General features: G+C 43.0%; 1 protein-coding gene and 1 pseudogene across 1 annotated transcript in view; both read left to right on the top strand.

Moving 5' to 3' along the window:
• Positions 1-4,937, top strand: part of RNASE13 (ribonuclease A family member 13 (inactive)) — a 35,164-nt gene that overhangs the window by 2,159 nt on the left and 28,068 nt on the right. The gene's annotated exons all lie outside the window — the stretch shown is intronic.
• Positions 2,615-2,733, top strand: LOC111732758 (annotated as a pseudogene).

Below are 4,937 nucleotides of genomic sequence, written 5' to 3'. Positions count from 1 at the left end.
AGAAGGCACCAGAACCCTAATCAGACTCCATGATTTGATACTGGGTGCCAGACCCTTCCTCCTTGTGGGACGGCGATAGAGAGGCTCCCAGAGTCACTAGGGCTCTCGGCGGAGGGGATGGCTATCTGACGCGGTGGACAAAGGAGGGTAGACTAGTTAAGAAAGTTCTAGTGTCATTCCCCGCTTTTGCATGGAAAATGAAGGCCCGGCGAGGTCCCCCAGGCGGCTTAGGCATAGCAAGGCGATACCTCGTCTCTTCTCCGAGCTAGCACCGAGAAGCCCTGCATGGGCTGGGGTTAGGGGTGTGTGTGGGGGTGGTGGTGAGCTGTGGTGAGGTAAGTGATACTTCCAAAGGGTGGGCATTTGAGAGATCAGGAAGCCAAATAGTGCCCAGAGAGGGGCGTGAAAGCATGTGCCACTGCGGCTGAGAGATGACGTTTGGTAAACGTCTTGCCAGTAGATGCAACTCCTGTGAGGCCAGGAGGCCAGAGCTGGGCAGTCGTTGGAACAGCGGGAGAGGAGAGCGTCATCTAGGTGGTGGGCTCTTCTCTCACCTCTTCAGAATGCTAAACTCCACCCTTTCTCCACTCCTCTGTGTCTGGAAGAGAGAGAAATGTTCTTTGGAGACAAGATCCCTCTACTCCTTAGCGTCAGAAGAATAATCTAGGACAGTGACCATCTTCCCAGCAGTTAGAAGCAGGGAGCTGGAGCTCTTCTCTATCTAGGGGTTATGGGGCCCTGAGTCTCGGAGATTCTCCAGCTTCCTTAAGATTAGTGCCCGGGAGCTGGGAGAGTGAGATTTTGCTACCCCCTGGTGTCCACTAGTAAATGCTGCCCAGTAGCTGGTTACAGAGGCCAGTACTTATGAAACTTTCTTAGAGGATATACAGTTGAACCTTGAACAGCAAGGGGCCCAATGGTGGCAGAGTCAAAAATCTATGTATAACTGTTGACTCACCCCCAAATTAAGTTTCTCTCGGTATCTATGGGGGATTGGTTCCAGGATGCTCAAGTCTCCTATACAAAATGGCAAAACAATGCATGTAGTGGGCTCTCTATAGATTCCCAACCATAGATGGAAAACAGTACAGGTGTTTACTGAAAAAAATCTAGGTATAAGTGGACACGGGCTGTTCAAACTGGTGTTGCTCTAGAGTCAACCATATTGAACCTTATTCACTTATTTCAAATGCAGCTCACTTATTCCCAGTGTTGAGGAAGTCTGAACCTTTGCTCATCTGGTCTTATATTCTTTATACTCAAACAAATTGTTTGGGAAACAGTTGGTAGAATCTAAGATTCCTACAATTAGAAAGTGGAATATAAATTAAGTTGGCTGTGGGAGTCCATGACTCCTAGAAAAAAGAAGTGGATCATTTTTTTCCATGGAAAAAGGAGAGTCATTGAAAGTTTTTGAGCTCGTAGCGTGAGGAAGTTTGGATGCAGGGTCTGGGGTCCAGTTACTCCTTTCCAGGAGTTGTTTTAGTCTGTGCTAAATTAGAAAAGTTTATTTTATTAAGTAAGGTGACACATACTTGTGCTTATAATGGTTGAATACTACTTTCTCTAAGAATGCGAGCTCCTACCTAAGAGTGTGTGTATGTGTGTGGTATGTGTTTTTGTGTATAGTAGAGTGTGTGTTGATATATATGTTTTTGGGAGATATGAAGGGGAAAGCTTATAATGGAGAGATTAGAGGCAGGGAATAGACAAGGCTTAGAAGCCCTCTCCTGCATTCACAAACAGTTCTCACCATATTTCACCAATTTCAGATTCTTTGAGGTTTATCAGACTCCCATTTTACAGATGAAATTCAGCTTATTGAAGTTAAATAACTTGCTGTAAGCTACACTGTAGGTGGAGAAACCAGGATTTGAACCCAAGCAATCCGACTCCAGAGCTTTCACTCTCAACCACTAAGTTGTAGGGCTTCATTTTAGGTGTCCAAGTCCATAAAAGAAGCACGTTGAACACCATATCACCTTTCCCACCACTTAGCCACCACGGTAAAAGATGTTAACTTTATTTTTATAGTAGCCTGTCCTGAAAGAGTTTCTGAAAGTGATAGACATGTCCCTGCAGATCAGAGACTAAAAGCCATTCCCCCCGCCCCCAGACTTATTGTAGAGTAAGTCATAGTTAAAATAATCCCCAAGAAATTTCTATTGTGGTTCTTCTGGGGAAGGAGTGTTATCCTAACATGAGAGAAGGCAGAAGAAACATTTGTGTCTGTAATGTTTATTACCTGGCTTATACCTGGTTCTTACCAAGAGATGTAGCTGCCATTTTACAGAACTTTGGGGCTTTAGGCTGCTCACTGTTTGTCCACTTGGAGAGTGGGAGTGACTTGGGCTTTGCTTCAGTTCCATGCCTCAAAGTAAGGGGGAATTAATGAAAGACCACGGAGAGGAATTTTAGGGACAGGAAGAGACGGACTTGAGAGAACATCTTCTTGTTATCTGTGCCTTCCAATGAAACTAGAGGCTGAACCTCGGTTATCTTAGGATAAGAAATTTGTGTTGTATATATATGCTAATTTTATTTTTTATTTAATTTCTCCCGAGTTTTGGTTTTATTTTATTAGTAATATTGCTTTTAAAATTTACAACTTGTCATCTACGGCCATGCCACCCTGAACAAACCTGATGCCTTTTGATCTCAGAAGCTAAGCAGGGTCGGCCCTAGTTAGTACTTGGATGGGAGACCACCTAGGAAAACCAGGTGCTGTAGGCATAAAAAATAAAAAAAATAAGGGATTGTAAGCTGACAAGGTCCTTGCAATCTGTGAGGTCAACCAAGGGTTGCCTTGCCTAAAAAAATAAAAAAAAATTTACAACTTGTCTTCTCTGAACTAGGTGTTGCCAAAGTCCATACCACGAACATCTTGCCTACATCTTGCCTGTGCTAGCGCATTAGTTTCCATACCAGACTACACACTCCACTCTTACCTCCTGATAAGCCGTTTGCTGTACCCTTGCCAGAGTGATCTTCTAAACATCTCAATGAGATCACATCAACCCCTTCCAGTGGCTTCCCATTTTCATCATAGCTCCTTTTCTGCCTATCTCTCCAGCTTCATTCCTCACCACTCCTCTGAGTGGAAGCCACTAGTGACGCTCCAGCCACAGTGGCCTTCTTTCAGTTCTTTGCGCATGTCTTGCTGATGCCTAATCTGGGGAATTTTTGCTCTCTTTTCCTTCTGCCTGGAGGCCTCTTGTCACATTTCTAGTGGCTGATTCTCATCCTCCAGGCTAACTAAAGTGTTGCATTCTCAAATGTCTTCCCTGACCACCGGCCTGCTGTTCTCTCACCCATTGTACCTCCCAATAATGTTATTTTGTTTTGTTTTGTTTTTCATAGCACTTATCTCTGTTTGATTAAGTATTTATTTCCTGTTTCTCATAATAAGCCCACCTCCACCACTACTTATTGTTTTTAAGTAAGCTCCATGAACTCGGGGACCTTGTCTATTTTGTCACTTCTGTATCCTAGATAGTATCTGAGTAGGTCCCAAGAGAAATCACCTCTCCAGATGAAGACCATAAGGACAGCAGAAAGTTCCACAGAGCAAGAATGGTGGTGGCAGCAAGTGAGAAGTGAAAACTGGGACGGAGTGGGGAGGCTGAGCTTGGGATCTGCTGCTTAGCTTTCTTCCCGGAATTAGTCCTCACAGGTTCTTCTTTGACTGTTGTTCGATATTTGCAAATAGAAGACACACAGGACAGAATTAAAAGAAAATGTGGAACAGCTTCTGGGTCAGATGGAGGTTCACTGGGCTGGGAGAGACTGGAGGAAGCGTAGTTTGGAGAGTTCTAGAAGGGCTCCACATTCACTTATGAACTTCACTGATGTGTAAACCCAGAGACCCATATAGTTGTAACTCAATGAAAATACAGTTTTATGTTGTGTTTCCATTCTGTGGCACTGTCCAATACTAGTTCCCTGCATCAGTATAATTTCTGTGTGTTTGTCTTCAGTTAAGATGATAAATTGATGCTTCAGTTAAAGTGTCAAATAGTTCCCCCATCATTTTTTTGGTCACACTCAATTTTGGGGAATTCGTATTATTTCTAACTTTTCTCTGTTACACAATGGAAAGTATAAACAGATTTGTACAAATTTACTCCTCACTGAGTTACTTCCATTTTGCCTATTTTAGCAAGTGGAATTATTGGATCAAAAAGTAGGAGCCATTTTATAGCTCTTGCTATTACCTGATTAAGCAATATTTGGAGGGCACGGGTCATGAAACTCTTTTAAAATATTTAAAAGGTTGAGTGTGAAGGGGAACTGAATTTGTTTTGAATGGCTCACAGTGTTGGGGCATCAAGAATTGCTGCAGTGACAGAGATGTAGATTAGGTTCTATTACATAGGGGAATTTTTAGTATTTAGAGCTGCCCGAAAATGGCACAGTCTCCCTAGGTGGTAAATTCTCCCTCTCTGGAAAATTTTAAGCATGAGAGCTTTTAAAAAGAAATTGTTTTATAAACTTTCCAGGTTTGTGATCTGTGTATTTTCCTAGCCTTGTTCCTTTGCTCTGAAAATAAATTTTGTCAAACATTTAGGAAGATCTGACATGTGCTAGGTATAAAGTAGCCTGAACCCTCACTTGCAGACTCCTGGCAGAGTCTCCAGGAGCAGGCAAGGCAGTCTGGGAATTACAACAGCATGAAGTCATACTTCCACCCCCACCCCAAACACCCAATCTTTAGAATTGCTTAGCCGGTAGGTACAAATCTGTCTCCAGTTCCTTGACATTCTCTTTTCTGGGCTCATTCTCCACTTCCAGGTCTCTGCTCATATTCTACCTATTCCTGAGACCTTTGTTACAAAACTTTTCAGTATATACTGTGCCAGCCTCCACATGCCCCCAAGCCAAACCCAGCACCTAAGTGATTGATTCCAAGTAATTGTTACATTATCTTTTTTTTTTTT

Source organism: Pteropus vampyrus, unplaced genomic scaffold, assembly GCF_000151845.1.
Source record: "Pteropus vampyrus isolate Shadow unplaced genomic scaffold, Pvam_2.0 Scaffold488, whole genome shotgun sequence".
Classification (NCBI taxonomy): domain Eukaryota; kingdom Metazoa; phylum Chordata; class Mammalia; order Chiroptera; family Pteropodidae; genus Pteropus; species Pteropus vampyrus.
This window is presented reverse-complemented; position numbering and strand designations above follow the sequence as displayed.